Source organism: Typopeltis vanoorti, chromosome 4, assembly GCF_054136105.1.
Source record: "Typopeltis vanoorti isolate ZY-2024b chromosome 4, IOZ_Tvanoo_1.0, whole genome shotgun sequence".
Taxonomy (NCBI): domain Eukaryota; kingdom Metazoa; phylum Arthropoda; class Arachnida; order Uropygi; family Thelyphonidae; genus Typopeltis; species Typopeltis vanoorti.
In genome coordinates this window covers 85282532-85306188 of record NC_143552.1, presented here as the reverse complement: position 1 = coordinate 85306188, position 23657 = coordinate 85282532, and the positions used below count along the sequence as shown (strand labels likewise).

The window sequence follows — 23657 nt, the reverse complement described above, 5'->3', positions numbered from 1 at the left end:
GAATTTCGTAGAACTGAAGTTGTACTTCACAGTTCTCGGAATGAAAACGAAACATTGGTATAATTATAAGGAGGAGATGAAAGTGAAAATAAAGAATATCAAAATGATGTGGAAAACATAGAAGGAGAGAAAGAAGTAAATGAAACAAATCAAGAGGAGTCTGAAGAAAATTTTCGATTGGAGTCTGTACTTACTAGCAAGCAAGCTATCTTTTATCTTACCGATATAGCAGTGTGGGGCCACTTACTATTAATGAACAGTTGATCGAGCATATTTTAATAAATATGCTCCAGAATGTTGGTAAAATCGAAAATTAAAAAAAAGAATACACAGAACGAAATAGAATATATGCCAGAAATGTAAATATATCACATTTTTACTGTAAAAAGGCAAATGGAACAAAGGAGAAATGAGAGTGGCTAATTTTTTCAGAAACCAGCAAAGCAATTTACTGCTTTGTTTGTAAATTGTTTTCTAAGTCAAATAATAGCTTAATGAAGGGTTTTAATGACTGGGGAAATATAACACGAACCTTTGATCACGAGCATTCTACTGAGCATATACGAGCGACATGCACATATCGCAAAAGAAAATCAAGTTCTGTAAATAGTCGAATTGATTCTGAATTGGTCAAACAAATACAATCCGAAGAGAATTATTGGAGAGAGGTTTAAAAAGAATAATAGCAACCATTAAATTACTGAGTAAACTAGGGCTAACATTTAGAGGAAATACAAATATTTGTTCTGATTCTTGCAGAAATTATTTATCGTGTTTACATTATTTAAGTGAATTTAATGATTTTTTAAAACATCACATGAAAATATATGCCAACTGTGGTTCTGGCAGATCAAATTATCTTTCTTACCATACTTGATGAATGCATAGCGTTAACAGCTAAAAAAACAAGAGAAATATTAGTATCAGAAATTAAGGAAGCTGCTTATTTTGCAATAATACTCGATTCAACACCAGACATTGCCCATAATGACCAACTAGCTATGATATTTATGTATGTTGCCGCAAATTCTGACATTAGAGAAACATTTATCGGGTTCATCAGAATTACATAACATAATACCTTACATTTAGAAGAGGTAGTATTAAAAAAAGCAAAAGAATTATCTTAGGATATAAAAATGTGCAGAGGGCAAAGCTATGGTAACGCTGCCAATATGAGAGGTATCTATACAGGTTTACAAGCTATGCTGAAAAAACGTAGTCCTCTGCACATTACCTTGCTCTAGTCATTCCTTAAATTTAATTGCCAACTATGCTGCAGAATCTTGTCCGGAAGCAGTGAAATATTTTTGTTTTATTCAAAATGTATATAATTACTTTTCATCTTCAACAAGAAGATGGGGAATACTCCTTAAAGATTTAGAAAAAAAATCTTTAAGAGTTAAAAGACTAAGTGAAACGAGGTGGTCCACAAGAGCTGATGCTATATTGGCTTTGAAACGTGGATATAAACAAATTAAAGACGTATTACTTGAACTATCCATTTCTCCTCATGAAAAACCTATTTCTAAATTAGAGAGCTCATCATTGGCTGAACATTCTGACAAACCAGAAACAGCAATTTTAACAGTTATATTGGACAAAATTTTACAACGAATAAATGCTACTAGTTAATCTCTACAAGATATGGATTTGTTTTTTTGATACGAATTTGTTACACTCTTTAGTTGGCTTTATTTTAGATATAAGCTTTAGTTTTGCTGCTGTAAATGAAGAAGCGAATTTATTAACAGATGAGACAAAATTTAAAGATGAAAAGGAAAGAGTTAAAAAACGAAAAAAAAAAAAAAAAAAGAGTGACGAAGCTTCACAATCTAACAATGAGATTATATTACATGGAAAGAAAATTTCGCTGTGAACACTTTTAATGTCATTTGTGATAAGCTAATTTTGGAAATTAATGAAAGAACAAAAAGCTATTTCGATATATTAGATACGTTTAACATTTTTTGAGGGAAGATATAGATCAAGACAAGTACAAGATTAGTATTGATAAAATTTTACAAACTTATGGGACTGATACTGATCCAGAAAAATTTACTGATGAAGTTAAGCAATTTTTAATAATGATAAAGGAAGAAAATTCTTCAATTAAACAAATATGTACAAATTTATAAACGATGGGTTAAGGTCTACTTTTCCGAACGTAGAAACAATTTTAAAAATATTTTTGACGATGCCTATTTCAAATGCCAGTGCTGAACGCTCATTTTCAGTGTTGAAACGAATAAAAAATTATTTAAGAAGCAACTTGCACCAAAATAAAACAAGTGACCTGTCATTATTATGCATTGAATCAGATGTAATGGACTCAATCAATTATGATGACATTATAGATATATTTACTAAAACCAACGCCAGAAAAAAACGTTTTAGTTATTAATTTTTTTATTTAAATTGAACTGATTTATTTTTATACTTTTTTTAAAATGCAAATATATGTATACCAATGTTGTATTGTGTTATTAAAATGAGTTTTATTATGGAAATGATGACTTTTATTTTCAATAAACTAAAAAAAATGCTTATTTTTGAGGGCCTGATATTGGTGTTGTGCCTCAGGCCTTCAGAAGTATAAATGCGGCCCTGTTACTCAGAAACAAATGTAAGAAAGTGAATTACTGTGGAAAACTAGCTAAATAAAACTCATGAGAAAACCTTGGTAAGAATACAGAAAATAAATATCAGGAAGGTGGCAAAATATTATTATTATTATTGGACTCCTGAGAAGTCAGACAATGACAAACAGGGAAAAGAAGGATTAGCTATAATATTAAACACTAAATATGAGGATAATCTTCTCAAATGGCAGGTAGTATCAAGCAGACTGGTGTGGACTAATATCAGAATGGGGAAGTGGACAATGAGATTTATGTTACACAAATGTTTATACACATAACACTTATCATACCTCTCTTTAAACTCGGACTTTCAGGATACTAACATCTATTCTAGCAATCCATTCCACTCATTCGCCACTCTCTCCAAAAAAATGTAGTCTACACACCTTTACAGAACTTCCATGGACGTCCCCTAGTTCTCTGGACTCTTCTTCTACTACACATTATTCCTGCTTCCCATGCAGAGTCCGCGTGTTACTTTAGATGCGACTTCTTGTTAGTACTACTCCCAACCAACCTGTCGCCTTGTCTGCCGCTGGGGGGGGGCTAGTTCTCTGGACTATTTGTCATATATTGAAAATTTTCCTTTGTGTTAATTTTATAAAACCCTTCTCTCTTTTCTGCTTGTCAACTAAACTTTGTAAACCACACACCTTCAACCTATCACCATAGGGAGTATTCCACAGATCCATCACTATCTTGGTCATTCATCGCAGAATCTTTTTTTACCACCTCCTGGTCCAAGAAACTCAGATGATCATCCCATCTGTGTACAGTAGTCAAGATGTGGCTGAATTATAGCCTTATAAAGAGGATAATAACTTCCTTTTCTTTACTTGTTAGCATGTTTCTCAACATCCAGGTAATTCGTTGAACTATTTTACTAACTTTTTGCAATATGCCCTCTGAACTTGAACTCTCTATAAACCATTATCCCAAAGTCCCTAGTCTCATCAATTTTCTGCAATTCATTAATGTGATACATAGTATGCAACCTTTTCAACCTAAAGTGCATAACCTTACATTTTGTAATGTTAAAATGGCAATCATTACCTTTTGCCCACAATGCCAATTTATTTAAATCTTCATAGGAGATCTTCACTTTTATCAATAATTGCTCTCCCCAGTTTTGCATCCTTTTCTGGAGGTGCTATTGAAAAAGCTTAGAAATGGAGGCAAAAATACTGTAAAAGGAATCTGCGATGATAAAGGCAACATGAAAACTGAAGATAAAAATATTCCAGATATCTAGAGTAATTACCATATTTGCCGGCATATAAGATGCACCTTTTTCCTTTGAAAATAGGTCTGAAAAAGAGGGTGCATCAGCTTCAATGTTTAGATGTTTGTATTAATAAACAATTTAAGGGATTTATGAAGGAGAAGCGGATGCAGTCTTCAGATTTTGAGGTTATGCCATAGAAAGAAGCCTAGCATTTTGCAAGTTTGTGAGTAGGTCAAAGCTTCATGGGATGCTGTGAAAACTGAATCAGTGGTTAAATCATTTAAGAAGTGTGGCATTAGTAATGCACCGGATGGTACAGAGGACAATTTGTTGTATGAGGACTCAGATTCTGATTTAGAAGAGGTTTCAAGTGTCTCTTCATTTAGCCCAGAAATTCATATCCAGAGCTAAATGAAGAGAGACTTGAAACTTCTTCTAAATCAGAATCTGAAAGTAGACCTACTTATTACTTTATATTTGAAATACTGTAAATTCATTATAATATTCAGTGATAATGTTTTTTTTCCTAAAAAATGTGTACACAAAAGGAGGTGCATCTTATATGCTGGCAAATACAGTACTTTAAAAGATCGTTAAATGAAACAGTGTTGAAACAAAATCTGTATCAGAGATGAATCTTGAAACTGGTAGGATTTTTTTAAATCAAAGAACTAATAAATTATTTGTGATAGAAAACATTCAAAAGAAATGCAATCAGAAGAATATGAAAAAAAAAAAAAAAGTTTATCTCCTTAATTTTCATGAAACTCCAAACATTTTTTAGTTGATTCCATTTATTGCTACTTATGCACATCATTTTTGGGACTCATCTGGCATGCAATTTTTTTATATTCCAGCTTTTCTATCACAATTTCACAAATGACTGAGTGTGACACCTCCAGGAATTCAAAAGAAGGTTCTGTAATTGTGAAACAATGATTCTCACAAATTTTTGTGTTCACTTTTACCACTAAATTATCTGTCACCACACTTGGCCAGTCATACATTCTTGATTGTGAACATTGTTTCACCCTTCTTTAAACAAACAACACCATTGCCTAATTTTACTGTCACTTACAGTTGTTGGTGAATTTCTGCAGCACTATTGTTATCCAGCCAACAAAATCTGTATCACAGATGAATCTTGAAATAGACAAGATTTTTTTTAAATCACAGAACTCAAATTATTTGTAGAAGACAACAAACAATAATGAAATGAAAGTAAAATGGTCAACAACCAGCTGATGAGTCACTCTATGCAACCATGCATATATGACCCCCCCCCCATATATATTATTTGGCAGTAGATTCTGAACAGATCTTACTTTCTGGATGAGTCTCATATTAAAAATGAGGAAACTGGGAGAGATTTTGACATTGTTAATATTCAAGAATGCATGAGTAAAAGCTAATCTTGGATGATATGGTCATTTCTTAAACAGAATGGAAGACAAAAGTTTAGCAAAAGAAGTGTTTTCTGTCAGGATGGAAGGTCCAGAGGAAGACCAAATCTAGGTGGATTGCTACAGTAAGAAGCACTTTCAAAGGCAGAAATATAATGTGATAAGATTGAAATCTTGATGATATAACTTTTTCATATAGTACTATTGGATTTACTAAGGGAAGATCATGTTTTAGCAACTTGCTCACATTCTATAATAATATTACCACTGAGTTAGACAAGGGGAATGGATACACCATGATACTTTTGGATTTTGCTAACACCATTGACAGAATACAGCATGGAATGCTGTTGCATAAACTGGAGAATATGGGACTGGATTATAAATAGGGGCTTATCATTATTATATTAAAGGACTATCAATGCGCAATATACAGCCTCTCACAGTTAAGTCACCCCCACCTTCCATGGTATAGCCTGTTTCCACGAAGGGCCTCTGGCAAACCTGATGAGCATTGCCACCACAAAGGCATATCTTCCCTAGTTGTAGGAAATGCCAACTTAACCTCTATATGGTAGATGTCTTTCATTACCCAGTGAAATACCAGAACCTTGCTTATTAGAGACCTGAAGTGGCTACAGCTACTTCAGGTCTCTAATAAGCAAGGTTCTGAAAAATACCATAAAAAAAGTTTTCACATCCACTTCTTTATGGCCTAAACAGCAATATAAATTATATGCACCATCATCTACAGTAATCTAAATCTGAGCTACTATTCCTTTCAGAACCCCCAACTGGCATCCTCAACAGCCATTGTATACCTCAACCGCCCAAATTACACATTACACCTCACTTTCTGCCATTTGTGCATTCGTGAAAACTGACATACCATGCCAGAAACTGTAAATCCTTGAATCCCCACTGTTTGATCTACTTTGACTCAAAATTTCTAGACTAAATCAACCTGCCGTTTTCATATTCTCCCTCTATCGTTCTCCAAACTCCGTCAATCACTCTGACCTCTTCAACTTTCTCTCTCTAAAGCTAGATTTTTTACAGTCTAAGTACCCCAATAGTGAGGTCTTCCTTCTTGGGGACTTCAATGTACACAACTCATATTAGAGCTCCCCTTTTCTCCAGCTTCACCAATCAGCAATGACCTATCCTAGATCATCAATCTTCCCACCAGAATACCAGACACCTGCATAGGCCTATCGACTCAGATCTCACTTCTCCAGACAACCCTGCCCCCCTCCAATCTGCCAACACACTTGACCTCTTTCTAACAAGCTCTCCTTCCAGGTATACTGCAGTTGTCAGTTATTCTCTTGTAAATTTGGACCACAACCTCATACAAGTCTCCTTTACTGCAGAACAACCCACACCCATCAGTTCACAGTTTCATGTCCTTTGGTACTACAAGGATGCCAACTGGGACGACCTCTGACTTCTATCCCTCCTTCTCATGGTCCAACTACTGCTTCAGTTCTTCTGACCAAAACACCTGCTCAAACTGAATAATAGAAATCATCCTCACAGGAATGAAGGCTTTCACCCACATATTCCACTCTAAATTCTCAGCCACTATCCAAGCTTTGGTTCTCAAAAAAAGTGTGCTAATAATGTAAAAGAAAAAAAAAACCTCTGCTTACCATAATTGGCTCAAGACCAAAACTCCAGCCCACAACAATTGCAAAAGAATCATCACCAAGTACACGTCAGAATTTGAAAGGGCCAAATGCTGCAAACTCCCTCCTGCTCAAATGGCAGTCGCTCCTTCTGGTCCCTTGCCAAGGTCGTTGGGCTCAACTTTTGTCCACCCAGGTTTCCACCACTCTCACATCCTGATGGTACTGTAGTCACCTCACCAAAAGACAAGGCCAACTTACTGGCATCACTCTTCTCTTCCAATTCCCATAGTCTCCACATGTCTCCCATAGCCTTCCAACAAAAAGAAATCAGAAGAATTCTGAATAGCCTGAACTCAAACAAGGTATCTGGTCCTGATGGTATACCTTCTATTGCGTTAAAAAATTGTGCTCCAGAACTAGCACCTATCCTGTATCGTCTTTTCAAAATATACTATTCAACTAGCAACATGGAAACAGACCCACATCCAGCCCATCCCATAAAAGTCAACCACTGAACTACCATCCAATTGCCCTTACTTTTGTTCTCTCAAAAATTACGGAGAAGGTTATCAACAAACAACTCTTGAATCACCTAGAGACAAGCCAATTAATCAGTGACCAGCAGTATGATTTCACCCACTCGCAATCTACAGCTGATCTTGCTTTCACCGCTCACCTATGGACTCAGGCCATGGAGAAATACACATGGTTGCCCTTGACATCTCAAATGTCAAGGGCATCTCAAAGGCATTTGAGATGTCAAGGGCAAACTGCCATCCTATGATCTGCCTTCCTCACCGGTAAATCACTGTGTGTCATGGTCGACGGCTTACTCTCCTTAGGTTTCCCCACCAATGCAAGAGTACCCTAGGGTACTGTTCTTTCACCTACTCTCTCTTATATATTAATGACCTACTCTCACAAACTTCCAATTCTCCTTTCATTCAACAAACCTGTTAGTGCTCAAGTATTAGAATCCATAAAATCTAACATGACCAGGGACCCGAATTCAGATCTCTTGCAAGGAAGAGCTTGCACCCCCCCCCCACCTTCAGTAATACTGAGATATCCAAACATGATTAGACTTCTCTTCTGGAACTGACTTGTACCTCCAATCTTTCCTGGCAGAACCATATTTCAACTGTAGCTTCTGCAACCACCAAAAACTTGTGTACTTTTTTCACAAGACATTACTTCCCACCTTAACCGCTGCTACCCCTATACAAAGCAAAACCCCACAGAGCCATGGAGTATTGCTCCCATATTTGGGGTGGTGCACCAAAATCCTCTCTAAGATTGTTTGATTCTGTCCAGAAGAGGGCAATCCAGCTAATCAATGATCCCTCTCTCACAAACCCCCTTCAATCCCGTTTTCAGACATTCAGTTTCTGTTTTGTGCCTCTTCTACAGATACTTTCATGGACAGTGCTCTGCTGAATTGGCCACTATTATTCCTCCATTCTTGTCCAAAATCATTAAAACAAGAGCCATTGTTAACAACACCCTTTTACAGTCCACCTTAAAACTCACCAAACCAACTTCACTGTCTCCTCTTTTATTCCATCTATTTCTCTATTCTTTGGAACAGTTTCTCCCACTCTGCCTTCCCCAAAGATTACAACACTCAGCTATTCAAGCAAAATGTGAACAGACTCCTCTTTTCTTCTATTCCTCTTGCCCACACATGGTACTAGTGTGCTATAAGTCTTATGGACTTTCGTGTGTGGATCAAATATAAAAAAAAAAAAAAACTATTGGCATGGATAAGAGGATGGGTGACTAACAGATATCAAAAAGTTGTATATAGGAGGGGATGTGAATTTGCAAGTCAAGGTAACTAGCAGTGTACCTCAAGGATCAGTCCATGGTTATTCAACGTGCACATTAATGACAATGGGAAGGATTTGACATGCTATTTGGGGACAGTACTTGCAGAATGATTTGAATAGGCTGGAATTGTGGATATATATGAAAATGGCTGTTATTTCAATGTCAATAAATGTAAGGTCATGCACTTTGATGTCATTAGATATCCAATGTCATATTATATTGGTGGGATTATGTTTGAAGAAACTGATGAGGCTTGGAGTTTTAGTAGACAGGAAGTTGAAGTTCAAGGGTGATATAGCAAAAATTGTAAATACAACTCAGAGAATAATGACAATACTGAAATGAACCTTGACATGATGTCACTTGGACTACTGCACATAGATTGAATCTCCTGGTTTTCATGCTGATTCTGATACAGTGGAGAGAATGCAAAGGAGTGTTAAAAATGATATCAGGATTATGGAATGCTGATAATGAAGACATTGCAAATTTGTAGGCTGCAGACATTAGCAAACAGGAGAAAGAGGGGTTAATGATTGAGACTTACAAACTTCTGAAAGGGTTACACAGAATTTCAGTAGATGGAATTTTTCACTTCATGGAGGGTGGGGAAAGAATGTGAAGACATCTATGGAAGTTGAGAATGAATGCTGTCAAGAAGGGGTTAGGGCTAGATTTTTCTCTCATAGAGTAGTGTGTACAAGTAGCATGAATGAATCAAGGACAGAATGGCAGCTGATGCAAATAGTTGGCCTCCCTCGAGTTCCTTACTTCCCAGAGGTCTCTCTTAATATGATATTATGCATATTCCCCAAAGGCATATGTCAGTAATTTGATTATGAGACATGTACCAACCAAGTGTTGGTTGGATTTGCAGTTGTACTGTAAAGGGATGTTGGATAGTCACTGCTCTTGTTTTAACAGCAGGTGGAGGCATGATGTTTACCAATTCTCTGGAGATGTGACCATGGAAGTACCTGTAGAAGAGAGACAGAACAGAAACATTGAGACAGTGACATAGAAGATGAAGTGAGCCTGTGAGGGATAGGTCATCTCTGAGCCAAATTGCTCTCCTCAGGACAGCATCAAGAATTTTTAAGGATTTAGGTGCTCAAATATGTGAACAGTATTCTAAGGATGGGTGGATGTGTTTTTGAGAAGAGGTTGGAGGTTAGTGTCAGTCCAAGGAGAGAGAGAGAGTTCATCTCGTCTGGTGATGTGTGTATTACTGAGGATGAAGGAAGGTGAGCTGAGGTCCCTTTTGTGAGAGAAAAAGGCAGGACTGCATCTTTGCAGCATTCAAGGTGACTAGGATGGTATGGAGATCAGTGTTTAACCAAGCTACTGGCAAAGACATATATATACATCCTAGTTATCATGAATGCGAAGTGCATATTAAAATTGTAACACCATTGATATTACATTGAAATATATGATGGATACGAAGCGTATGAGGATGCATATTTGATCCATAATGGCCGGTAAGGTGGTTAAGGCACCTGGTTGCTGATGATGATTTGATGCAAGGGATGTCTGGGAACTACATGGTTTGATTGAGAGTAGGTCAATTATGTATAAAAGAAAGATGGTAGGTGAGAGAATAAGGCCCTGAGGTCTTCTGCATTGGTAGCAAAGCTCAAAGAGTGACAACCATCCACCTTGACATGTGTGGTGAATGATCAGAATGAAAGCTGGTTATACAGTTACATAGGGTGGAAGAAAGACGGTGTTGCAAAGCAGGCCTTGATGCAAAACACGATCAAATGCCTTGGAAATGTCAAGGGCAATAACAAACATTTCTCCAAACCTTTCCACAGTATATGTCCAGTGGTGAGTAATGTAGGCTAAGATATCGGTTGTGGAACTGGATTGGCAGAATCCATACTGTGGTTGTTAATTAACTAGTGAGCCTCTAGGTTGTGAAGAAGTTGCCCATTGATAACTTTCTTCATTATTTTGGAGAGGATTGAAGTGATGGCAATTGGTCAATAGTTAGACGGTAGGCTTTTGTTCCCCCCCCCCCCCCGATCTTTTTTTTTTTTTTTTTTTTAGAATGGGCTGGATATATGTTAGCTTCCATGAGATGGGATAGGTGCCTGATGAGTATAGAAGATTGAAGAGAACAATGGAGGATAGGGGTTAGCTATGGAGTATAGTATTTGAGTACAATAAATAGGAGAGATGCCACCAGGATGAGATGATTTTGTACTGTTTAAGTTGTTTAAAATTCTTCTTATGTCTTTCTAATGAAAGGCCACAGGAGGGATATGGTGCCCAGTTGCTAGTATGGAAGGTCATTTGCCTTCGTCATCTAGGTAGGAGTTAGTGGAAAAGAGAGATGCAAGCAAGTGGTCAGCTTTTAGTAATGTTAATAACTTAAATGAGCCTTTGCTAAAATAATGTGGCACATGACGTCATCATGAAATGCTGTTAATTCATGTCTAATCAGTAAGTTTAATTCTAAGAATTGACATATGGCAATTTCAAAAGATGCATGAAGTATGATGTCATCATATCCGAAAGTCAATACATGACCATATATGGAAAGTTCAAGAAATGTGTGCATGCATACAATGGAAGTCCAGGCATGTATATAAGGCAAGACGTCGAGAAGGAATTGTGTCTTAAGGGTTTTCTAAATCTTCTCTTACCTGGGTCTGCTGCCATGTGAGGTCAGCTGTCAGTAATCAAAAGAGAAGCATTGTATGTCTTAGGGTTTTCACCTTCTCTTACCTGGGTCTGCTGCCATGTTAGGTCCATTGTTGGTCATCAAAAGAGAAGTGTCGCTTGTTTGAGGATTCTCAACCTTCTCTTACCAGGGTCCACCATCAGTAATCTAAAGAGAAGCAGCATAGGTTTTGAGTCTTCTACCTGGGTCTGCCGTCAGGAATTGAAATGAAAGAGATGAGCATTGCCACATCATTAAGGGTACTATAGGGCACAGAATAATCAACGACTCAGACAAGGAAAAAATTTGGCAGGAAATCAAGAACAAGCCAGCAGAAGCATTGCCCTTTACATGAATTTTATTGAAATGAACAAGATTTATGTGAAAGGCAGTGCTGAACTGTAAGTAAGAAAGAATTGTACATCAAGTGTATCTGTTTATGGGTACAATAAGACAATGTAAATTGATATCGAACTAAGGTTACTCAAGGAATGCCTTATTGTCAGTTAATGTGTATATGACTGGCAGGATATTATAGCTTGTGAATTAGCGTTAAAAGGAAGGAAGTTAGAACTAAGTTTGAATTAGGAAGAATTGAGAATAACAAAAGCAATTTTGTGTAATGAAATTACACACACACACACATATATATATACATATACATATATATATATATGTTAGCATGAATCATACTGTAAATATTCCTTTTTGATTTAATTAAATGGTTTGTAAACAACACAATGGACTGATTCTGTCAATGCACTATCCTGAAAATTTCAAACCTGCTTGCTTAAAGTAGATGTTTATGTGATCAATAATTAAGCCACAACTAATTTAAGGTAAGGATTAATATAAGCAGGGAATACAAACAATATTTGCTTTGTATCTTATAATCTTGAATTCAATACATGGTCTAACTTGGTTTAAAAGATTAAACCAAGTATGTAATTTCTTGGTATCTTTAATTTATAGTATAACCAAGTGAAAAAACTTTCAACAACCAGAACAGGAACCACATAACTGTAGTAGTATGTGCAAATGATGCAGGTACACACAGTGTAAGATTGTCAGTGGTAGGCAAGTACCACAATCCACGGTGCTTTAAAAATGTGAAAAATCTGCCTATCCATTTTTGTACCTATCAGGTACAAAGAATACATGGATGGACTGTGACATATTCAAAGAATGGTTCATAGTGTATTTGTGCTCAGTGTGGAGGAGCATTTAAGGGAAAAGGGTTTACCACTGGTTCACGGACAATTCATGGTGCCAACTATTGATTGCTAAAAATTTGCTAGAAAACTGAAATGAATTGCATTGATACCGATAAATAAAAAGTAAATGCAGTGCAAGATAAATTTCACAAAATATAATTTTATTATGCATCTATGTATTAGTCTGCGATGTTAGCTGAGTGGCTGGTTGCTTCACAACTATATGCCTGGGAAAGGAGTGTCCTGGGTTCAATTCCCGTCACTGACGTGAATCGAAATCATCTTGGATTTAGTGACACATTCGGAGAAGGTTAGTGAAGAGGAGGTGCAGGCATGGGTGGATGTAGACAATTCCATTCCCGTCCATCTCTCTCTCTCTCTCTCTCAATGACGATGAAATAATCGACATGTACCGGGAAAGGAGAAAGATGATGAGGACAATGGCACACAGACCAAGAAAATTACATGGAAAGAAGCTGACGAAGGATTGCAGACTTTCATAAGATTTGACATACATAAGCAATGTTCATCTATGTCAGCACATGATGCTATGAAACTTCACTGTATACACAGTGAATTTTTAAAGCTCTGATGACAATCTTGTAAGTAGGCAGACATTCGAAGTTATGTTGTCACACTAAGAAATTCACAACTTTCATATGATAATACAGTCATGGCACCCACAACAGACTGGCAATGTTATCAAGCCTTGATGGGGGGGTCTTATCAAGGCTTGATAAAGGGGGTAATAACTTGCTTGTCTCGTCAAAGTATTCTTCAGTAACCAAGTAATCTGATGAGCTGCTTTAGCCACTTTTTGCAATGTGTCCCATAAATTAACTCCCTATCCACCAAGACTCTCCCAAGTCTCTGGCTTTGTTAAATTCCTGGAGTACATTTCCGCCAATGTGGTATACAGCTGGTAATATTTTCACCCCAAAATGCATAACCTTACACTTCGCCACATTAAATTGACATCCATTCTCCTTCACCCAAGCTGCCAATCTATCCAAATCACCCTGCAAAATTTTGACATCACCTGTATCAACTATTACTCTACTCAACTTTGCATCATCAGTGAATAACTGAACAGCCTCTCATGATCCTTTCCTATATTGTTAATATACAAATTAAACAGAAGAGGTCCAAGAATAGAATCCTGCAGCATGCTACTAATCACAGGCCTCGTTTTGGACTCTACTCCTGAATAACTACTCTCTGATATCTTTCCACCAACCATATATCCATCCCAATTACAATTCCAACATCTGATTAGAATTGCATGTGGTATCCTGTCAAAGGCCTCTGCCAAGGCCAGCAGTATCACTGTAAACCTATTGCCCTGCCACTGCATTATAAAACATAAGCAAGTAACTGAAGCATGATCTACTCTTCACAAAACCATGCTGTCTCCCCATACAGTATCCAATTTCCATCTATCTATTCCCGTATTTTACTTTTGACCAACTTCTCCAATACTTTAACAACTCCTGCTATGCTGATTGGTCGGTAATTTCCTACATCACTCTTGGAGCCTCTTTTATGCAATGGAACTATTTTCTGCCCTTTCTGTAGTGTAGGTGCAAACCCAGAGCTGAGACAGATTAAACAATGTGGTCAAGGGCACTGACAATTCCCTTAACACTTAACGGAAAACTCAAGCTGGCAAACCATCCAATCCCACAGCTGTATTCACATTAAGGTTCTGTAATATGCTATACACCTCCATTTCATTTACCTCAGTTCCCATATAATCCTTTGGATCTCCCGTTCCTGCAATATCACCACACGGATAATATACTTTTGCAAAGCGTTCCCTTAGTAATTCTACTATTTTGACTGATTCAGTTATCTCCCTACCATCAGCATTCATTAAAATCATTCTCCCATATACATTCTTTTATTTGCAGTCTATCGAAAGAACTGTTTGGGATTCTCTTTAGCCTGCATTGCTAACTTCCTTTTATAATCTGCTTTTGCCTTTCTAACCACAGTCCTTCTGGACTGTGCCTTGTACTGTTTATTATTATTATTATTATTCAGGCCTCCATGGAGTCAAAAGACTCATCGTGGGAGGTCCTTCCACGATGAGTCTTATGTGCTGCTGATCACCTTTCTCCTTAAATTCCCTCCATAATTGTTTCTTATTTTGCAGCTCCAGCTTAATGATGATATTCATCCATTTAACTCCCACTTGATTTACTCTCCTGACTCTAGGTATGCAATCTGCCATTATCATCTCAAACTCTCCTTTACCACTTCTGCACTAACAACATCCAGCCCTTGCAGTTTTCTCCTTGGATGTTTTCTGATCTTTGTGAGAGAAAAAAAATTGAGTTGCACCTAGCATCTCAATCCTAAATTTAGTATGATTCATTCTATTTGGATTGATCTCAATCCAAATAGAATGAATCAAATAGATTCATTCTATTTGGCATATGGTTTCTGTGATAGCATAGACCCCTAAAAACTGTTACTGGTATCTCTATTAAATTTCATGATGAAATATATAGATTTTTATTTTATTAATAGTTCTCCAAGTGCATATACCATTATCAATTAAATTTTAAATAATTAATTACGCTATTATTACACCCTCCATGAAGTTGCCACCTTCAGAGTCATGGAGAAAAGAGGTCTGTTTGAGTGGGTCTAGAAGTAACATTAAATGACTCATTATATATTTAATATTTTAATTTATAACATATATAATATTTGATGCAAAAGATTTGCTCAGCTATATGACATAACAGAAAAAACGTAAATGTCTGGAAGTTTTTTTTTTTTTTTTGAGGGGGGGGGGGTGAACAACAAAACTATTTGTTATATGAATGCACAACTAACTAGTTTGGTCTCACCTTCTTAGAAGACTTCATCAGGTGCATAGCATGAAAAGAGAAACATCCTGAAATGGGGTGAAGACAACTTAGTAAATTTCAATGTAAAAAATCAAGTCAGCTTTATTACCCACAAGAACAATTCTATCCCATCCCCCTCTCATTTTTGATAATGCTCCAGTTTCCTTTCAAGATCAACTTTCTCTTCTTGGGTTGACTGTCACATCCAGTTTATCCTGGCATATTTAGTAGAGGGTTATCCACTTAATAGACAACTCTTACAACACAGGCTCCCTTGATCCACTTAATCATATGCACTCTGTTTCAGCACTGTGCCTCATCTATAGGTACTTTCATGGACATTGCTCTCTGAATTGGCTGCTATGATTCCTCCACTTTCATCTAACCACTGAAGAACTAGGGCAGTCACTGGCCAAAACCCATACTGTCCAGCTTCAAACACATCCACCTCTATTCTCTGAAACAACCTCAATACTGTTTTCCCCACTGAGTATAACTTCTCATTCTTTAAGAAACATATCAACAGTATAACTTCTCACTCTTTAAGAAACACATCAACAAGCTACATTTTTCTCCTTAATCGCTTACCCACACATGACATTGTAATGTTATGTCTTGTGAACTTTCATGCATTTCAAAATAAATACATAAAAGATATTGTAGAGGACAAACTACTAAAAGAACAGAATGGATTCCAAAAAATCTGTTCTTGCATTGACTCAATTTTCACTATAAAATATTAATTGAAAAGGAAAAAAAAAATTCAAAAAGAAACACATGATCTGCATTGATTACGAAAAAGCTTTTGATAAAATAGACAAAAGTTATTTAAAATAATAACCAATCTAAATATACCAAACCAGATTTTATAATCTTTCAAGAAATAACAGCAGTCAAATTAGAACAAATATCAGAATGGGAAGACATCAAGAGGGATGTGGCAAGGATGCACCCTATCACCTGTGCTTTATAATATATATATAAAATTATAACAATCTGGAAACAACATGAACATTTGGTATAACAAAGATAGATACACTATTATTTGTAGATGGTCAAATTGTATTAGTTACATCAGAAGATGAACTACAGAGATCAATAAACTCAGTAAATGAAATATCAGTACAATATAGTAATATGAGAATATCAAATGTAAAGACAAAAATGATGGATTTCTAAGGAGAAAAACCCAATAGTGATAGATAATAAAATATTACAAGTAAATACTTTCATATACCTGAGAGGGACCTTATTATATGAAAATCAAAAAGATATAGACATTAAAATATCAAATTTTGTTAGTTAAAGTAAACAGCATAATAAATAATATATTTAAGCCATCCTTGGTACAAAAACCCACCAAAATCAGACTATATAACGTTTTGTCTAAATCAATTTTATTATAAAGTGAGACATGGACCATAAAAAGGAAGGATGAAAAACGGATTCAAACAACAAAAATGACATTTCTCATAAAATCAGCTAGATATACCAAGTAGGACAATAAAACAAATGAAAAAAATTCTACAATCCCTGAATATAAAACCAATGACACTATATAAGTAAATATGAACAAAAATGGTTAGAACGTTTAAATTCGATGGCCGATACCAGACTGCCAAAAATACTATATGTATATAAAATAAATGGAAAAAAGGAGAATTGGAAGAACAAGAAAGCGATCACATGAGACCGTTACTTGGCCTAAAGTCCATGATAAGAAGATAGATAAAGGTGTTAGATAACGTGGGAACTGCTCCTATTTATTAAAGGGCCTGAAAAACTCATTTCAGATATCCAATACTCGGGATGGCGCGCTCACATCGGCTCCCCCCCACACACACACCACACAAGGATTTTGACAAACACCAATGCCATAGTGAGATCGAACTGTTATGTGATGTAATATGTTATACATCACACACTAAACGAATATTTATGAATGTTAAAAAAAAAAATCGTGAAGAAACTGTCAACATAAAATTTCGAGCAGACCAGATAGTTTAACATTCTAGTGGGAAATCTGAGTTTATTAAGGTATCTGACCCAAATCAAAGTTTTTCACGACGAGCGTGATAAAGAACAAGTAAATACGATATTCATGTCTATTAATTTATGCCTTCTTTAGTCACAGGCCTACTTCTTACGGAATGTAAGTAGACACAGTAACAAATTTATCGGAAATTTAAAAAGCAACACTTCTAGTATTATCCATGTAATTTTCTTATGTCACTTGTAAAACAGGAAACCCCAAAGTACTGAATACTGTGCCATCAGTTAACATTAACTGACCTAATCATAGTTTGTGATTGCAATGCGAAAGAAAAAAAAAAAAATAGCAGTAGCATATTATTGTAACCACCCGAATTTCACATACGCAGTAAATGAAACCAGTGGCGTGTGAATACAAACTTGTTTAGAAGTCCTCTTTCCTCCCAACGTATGTAGACTTTGGAACGGAGGTTTTTGGTTACTGGTTTAGTTGCAAGGAGAGTTCTTCCTTGTTGGAGTTTTTATGCATGATTAAATTAAGAGAAAAATTTAGTTAGGCATTCTGTGAATAAAAATATTAGTTTTATTTTTTATTCGGAATAGCAGTATGTTGCTGTACCGTAAGTAATAACAGTATATGTTTAGTGAAGTTATAATTAAATAATTGCGGTTCTTGAGAACTTTACCGTATCCTTAATTTCTGTAAAACAGAAATTTTTTTGTGAGGAATATCTTCGCGGAGAAGTATTTTATTATTAGAAGTATTAATTATCGTGTAGAAGTATAATCTGATTATTTCCATGGAATTTTGAATCAAAATGAATACCTAAATAAGTCATACCGTTTTTGTGAAGTAAGGAGGAATATTTCATTTCGACTTCTACCCCCCCCCCCCGACCTTCTATTCCGCTCCAAGCTGGCTGAGATACCTAATTTTGATAGACGGTCCAGGACAACAGAATATTATTTTATTTTGCATCCAGTTTCTTCAAAACGAAATCGGTCAACGTTCTAAGCATTTGAATGATGTCAAACAAACTACAATATTTAGATCTTAAAACCCCATAATTTTGCAAATGCTAATATTCTTGTCTTACTGATAAATTATACTCAAATATCATTAATCTGACTTAATTTGATATCATGAATTGTCTCTCTCTCTCTCCTACTTAATTGGTACTAAGGGCAAATAAACTGCCAAATTTACTGTTTTGAAAATTCAGATTTATAACATAGTCATACTGTAAATAACTGTGCTATTAAAGAGATATTTACTTTTCATCACTGCATGTCATGACTGATTCATTTCATTCTTTTTACACATTCTTTGTTACAAATATATATATATATATATATATTAATTTTTTCAGCCACAACTAATAATTTTAGAAATAAATCAACAACTCTAGTCAAAGAAATTGTCCAAGTTACAACCTTTACTACTGCATGTCTTATCTCTTGAGGATTTTCTACATCTAAATTTTGCTCACTACTACCTAGACTGGTTATAGTTCCTCATATCTTCTTGGAACCCATTCAGTATCACTTTTAAAACATCACAGAACTGCTCTTCCTTGTTCCCAACTCTTAGTTTACTAAGTAAACTAAAACAAGTTATACAGTTCCTGATTTGTAAACAATTTCTTCAGGCAATATTATTAATTAATACTATTAGGATAATTTTCAAGTTGATTTCAGTCACACAGGATGTTGTTACAGAAAAGGGAATCTAATTATAGCCACTTCCTGTGTAATGGATCAGATGATGTTGTACTGGTAGTAAAAATATATTAAACTACTAACATAAGCATGACACATTCAATTTTAGAACAGTTTAATCACAAATTTTCCTCTCCAGTAAATCCCAAAGAGTAAAGGTTAATAAAAATGTAAATATTTTTGTATTATAACTTGTTGCGGTGATTCTACAGATAGTAAATAACAGAAGGCTTATTAACATTAGTTTTGCAATTGTTTGGGCAGAAGATTCTAGATAACACTGACCTTGGAGAGCTTGCATTATCAGAAATTCAACATATTTAAGAGCAGCTTATCTTCAAGTATGATGACAACTAAAACTGTTAAGCAATAATATACAAAAGAAAGGGAAACTGTTTGCATATGACAAGGAACATTTTTCTTGTGTAACGGTGAGTGTACTGGAGCACCTTAGAAAGACTAACTTAAAATTGTATAAAGGTTAATTACATTTCCTTCCTGTATAAAGATACATCTCTCTCTCTTTTGCCATTTCTCAAACACATTTTATTTTTACTATTCTGTTAGACAATATGGATCATAATATTATCTACTGTAATTTTTTTTTTCCACTCTTGGAGCTTCTACACTATTCTATGGCTCCACATTTCATTTCCTAACAAACCTAAATGTTAGGAAATTTTTATCCCAATCAAGAATTGCATTACATTCTCCATCTGGATTAAAAGTGGTTGTTACTTTTATTACTACATCCTCAAATGCTACCATGCCAGATCCACACCTCTTAGCCTAAGCCCCCTCCCCCATTATGTGCCATCTATGTTAATTATCTCTCATTAACACTATCAATCATCTTTCTTTCCTTCAATGCATGCTTTTCCTTGTGTTCTTTATCACTAGTTATTCTGCTGTAATGTTGATAGTGATAAAACTTGATATATCATGCATGTTCTAGGGATTTAATGATGCACTTGATGCTTATTTAACAAGAGAACTTTGCAACAATGATGCCCCCCCCCCCCCCGTTGCAGCAAAACAATTTTATCTTCTTATAGATAAAAGGGTAAATTCTATTGCATATACTATGGTGATAGCAAGCTATATGCTTCAAACTAGGCCAGTTATGGCTGATTAGGTTACTGAGGCAGCATTAGACTTGTCAAGAATAGGTTGTGTTTCAGCAATTTACATCTTGAACAGAATGAAAGACATACTGGCTGAGAGATGGATATACAATAGTATATCTAATGCAAAGACCTTTGACATTTCCACATAACAAGTTGATATTTAAATTAGTACAGATGGAATTGGATAATAGATTAGTCACTTGGATGGGAAATCTATGCAACAGGTATCAGGTTCCATATGGGAGAGAGCAGGGTCACAGACAGTCAAGTCTTATATTAAGGAGGTGTTTAGGGCAATTATTGCTTAACTTAATGTACTGTAAGTGATATTCATCATCATGACGAACCATGGGCTCACTGCCCGTTGGTGTCCGAAGCCTCCTAAACCTTTCTTTGTCCAGTGCACAGTGTTGCAGTTTCTGTACACCCATTCCACACCAGTCCTTTATGTCGTCTATTTATTCTCTATATGGTCTACCTCTTCTGTTTACACCATCCAAAATACCAAACATTTTGTCTTTATCTTCCGGTCCTCACGCATTCTACAGATGTGTCAAAATTGCACCTTCCGTTTTATAATCTTCTGCATTAGATTCTGTTTTGGTTGTATCTTCTGATAGAGCTCTTCATATATGATTTTCTGTACCCATCCTATTCTTAGAATCTTCCTATCACAAGTTCTTTCAAATGCCAAAATTATTTTTCTTGATTCCTTATTTATTAACCATGTTTCAGATCCATACAGTACACCACTAAAGATGCATGTTATCAGTACTTTTAGTTTTGCTTGCAGGTTGATCACTTTACTTTTCCAGATGTTACCCATGGCCTTCAGATTTGTTCTTCCCTTTGCAATCTTGATCGTTATATTTCTTTTTTACGGTCCAAATCATACGTCATTTTACTTCCCAAATATGTGACTTGTTCTAAATTTCATATCCATTCCATCCACTTGGATCTTTTGTTTCATGTTCTTCTCACCAAATACCATTTGTAATCGTTTTTCCAAGTTCATAACAAGTCCAAATCTCTTCCCTTCCTCATTTAACAGTTTCAGTATTTTTTGTAGTTCTCTTTCGTCTTCAATAATAACAATGACAATCTGCAAATCTCAGATTGTTAATTCTCATTCCATGTACAGATATTTCTTTTGCATCTTCCTTCAATTTGTCCATTGCTCTTTCTAAATGTGCAAAGAAAATGCTTATTGATATTGGGTCCCTCCTATCCAGTAACTCAGCTTGTTCTAAACTATTTCCCCAAATCATCACCTATTCTAACTGCTGCACCTGCATTCTGATAAACATCTTTTAATATAGCTATCCATTTTTTATCAATTCCGTAGAATTCTAGAACTGCTAATGTTACTTTCTGGTCAATATTGTCAAATGCTTTCTGAAAATCAACAAAGCAGGTATATATGTTTTTGGTTTTTCTCCTAACTTTCTCTGCTATTAACAGCATTGTTAAAATCTGTTGAATAGTTCTATCCTTCCTGAATCCTGCTTGCTCGTCTGCAAGGTATGCTTCCAATTGTGTTCTCAATCTTTCTGTCAATATGATCATCATCACTTTACCAAGGTGACTTGTCAAGGCAATTGTTCTATAATTTTTACATTCTAGCTTATTTCCTTTCTTGTATAATGTCAATAATATTGATTTCACTCCTCTGACATTTTCCCTTCTTTCCATACCATATTACATAGTTGGTGCATTTCGGTAACCATACTTTTGCTACCATATTTAATCATTTCTCCAGTGATGTTATTGTTACCAGGACTGTTTTAGCTGTCCTATTGCTTTTTCTATTTCTCCTCTTAAAATGTCCATATCATGCTCATTACCTGGGGGGGGTGTGATATCCGCTTCAATTCTTCAGTCAGTTTCCCAACACTCTAAATCTAGTTTTTCTACATATAACTTGCTACAGTATCTTGTCCACCACTGTACATTTTTTTCTTTATTCATCAATACTTTGCCTTTTTCATCTTTAACTGTGGTCTGCTTTGGTTGCCACCTTCTATTAATGGTTGTAATTATTTTGTACACCCCCTAGTTTTATGCTCTCCATAATACTCTTCTATACTAGTGCATTGGGCTTCTAACCATTTCATCTTATCCATTCTGACTGCTTTTTTCACCTCATTACACTTTCTTCTATATAGCTCTTCTATTTGTTCTGGTGTATCCCTTCTTATCTTCAACATTCTTTTCTCCTGTACTAACTTCAGTGTTTCTTGTGTAATCCATTTCTTCTTGATCTTCTCTTCTTCTGGTACTGTTTCTTCAACTATAATAAATTAATTTAATCCTTTATCCAAGTGTAAGCAAACAAAGTTAGCACCTGAAGTATCTTCAGGACTGAGGCAACTCGTGGTAAAGGTGGATGAAGCTCTCATCACTACTTGTCTTAGTATCTCCCATAATGTAAAGCACATCTCCTTGCCACATGTATAATGCTATGCATTAAGGGAAGGGCCACTACCCAGATCGGTTTCGACATTTATTGAATGTTCAAGTACAGGTCAAACCCCAAAAACTCAGCGTTAGCTTACCCCGTGGCAGGCTCACCCCCACCACCGAGCAGAGCCGTTCATATGTCATCTGAGGGTGTAACAGCCATGTCTCATTTAACTTCATGGGCTGCAGCACTGCCATTCATTACCCCAGTACCTGGGTGACAGCAGAAGCTGAATCTCAGTTAAAACTTCATGAGCTACAGCAGTGCCATTCATCACCCAAGCTTCGAACCAGTTTCGACTTTTATTGAATGTTCAAATACAGGTCAAACTCCAAAAACTCAGCATTGGCTCTACCCCGTGGCAGGCTCACCCCACCATTCATCAGCCAAGCTTTCAACCGGTTTTGACCAAGCTCTCATCACTACTTGTCTTAGTATCTCCCATAATGTGAAGCACATCTCCTTGCAGACATGTATAATGCTATGCATTATAAAAGGGAAGGGCCACTACTCAGACTGGTTTCAACCTTTATTGAGGTCTCAGTGGGAGCCAGACCCAGGTGGTGATACTAGGGTGGAAGTAATGGAGAAGTTGTATTTACCTATACGAGTTGCCAAAAGGTGTCTCACCTTATTATTAAATTACTCTGGATTTAGAGAAAGATGTTGGAAGTTTCTCCTCCCCCACACACACACTTGGTTAGACTATAATAAATTTAGTTTAATCCTTTATCCAAGTGTAAGCAAACAAAGTTTGCACTTGAAGTATCTTCAGGACTCAGGCAACTCGTAGTAAAAGTGGACCAAGCTCTCATCACTACTTGTCTTAGTATCTTCCATAACGTAAAGCACATCTGCTTAAAAAAAAAAAACTTCCAAAATCTTTC

General features: G+C 35.9%; 2 protein-coding genes across 2 annotated transcripts in view; one reads left to right on the top strand and one right to left on the bottom strand.

Moving 5' to 3' along the window:
* The window catches only part of LOC150107469 (isocitrate dehydrogenase [NADP], mitochondrial-like), a 192837-nt gene that overhangs the window by 133349 nt on the left and 35831 nt on the right, over window positions 1–23657 (bottom strand). The gene's annotated exons all lie outside the window — the stretch shown is intronic.
* LOC150107468 (NAD(P) transhydrogenase, mitochondrial-like) overlaps window positions 19572–23657 on the top strand; it is a 326339-nt gene continuing 322253 nt past the window's right edge. Inside the window, exon 1 of the mRNA XM_090391890.1 lies at window positions 19572–19613. The gene's annotated coding sequence lies outside the window, so the exon portion shown is untranslated. The remainder of the gene's footprint in view (window positions 19614–23657) is intronic.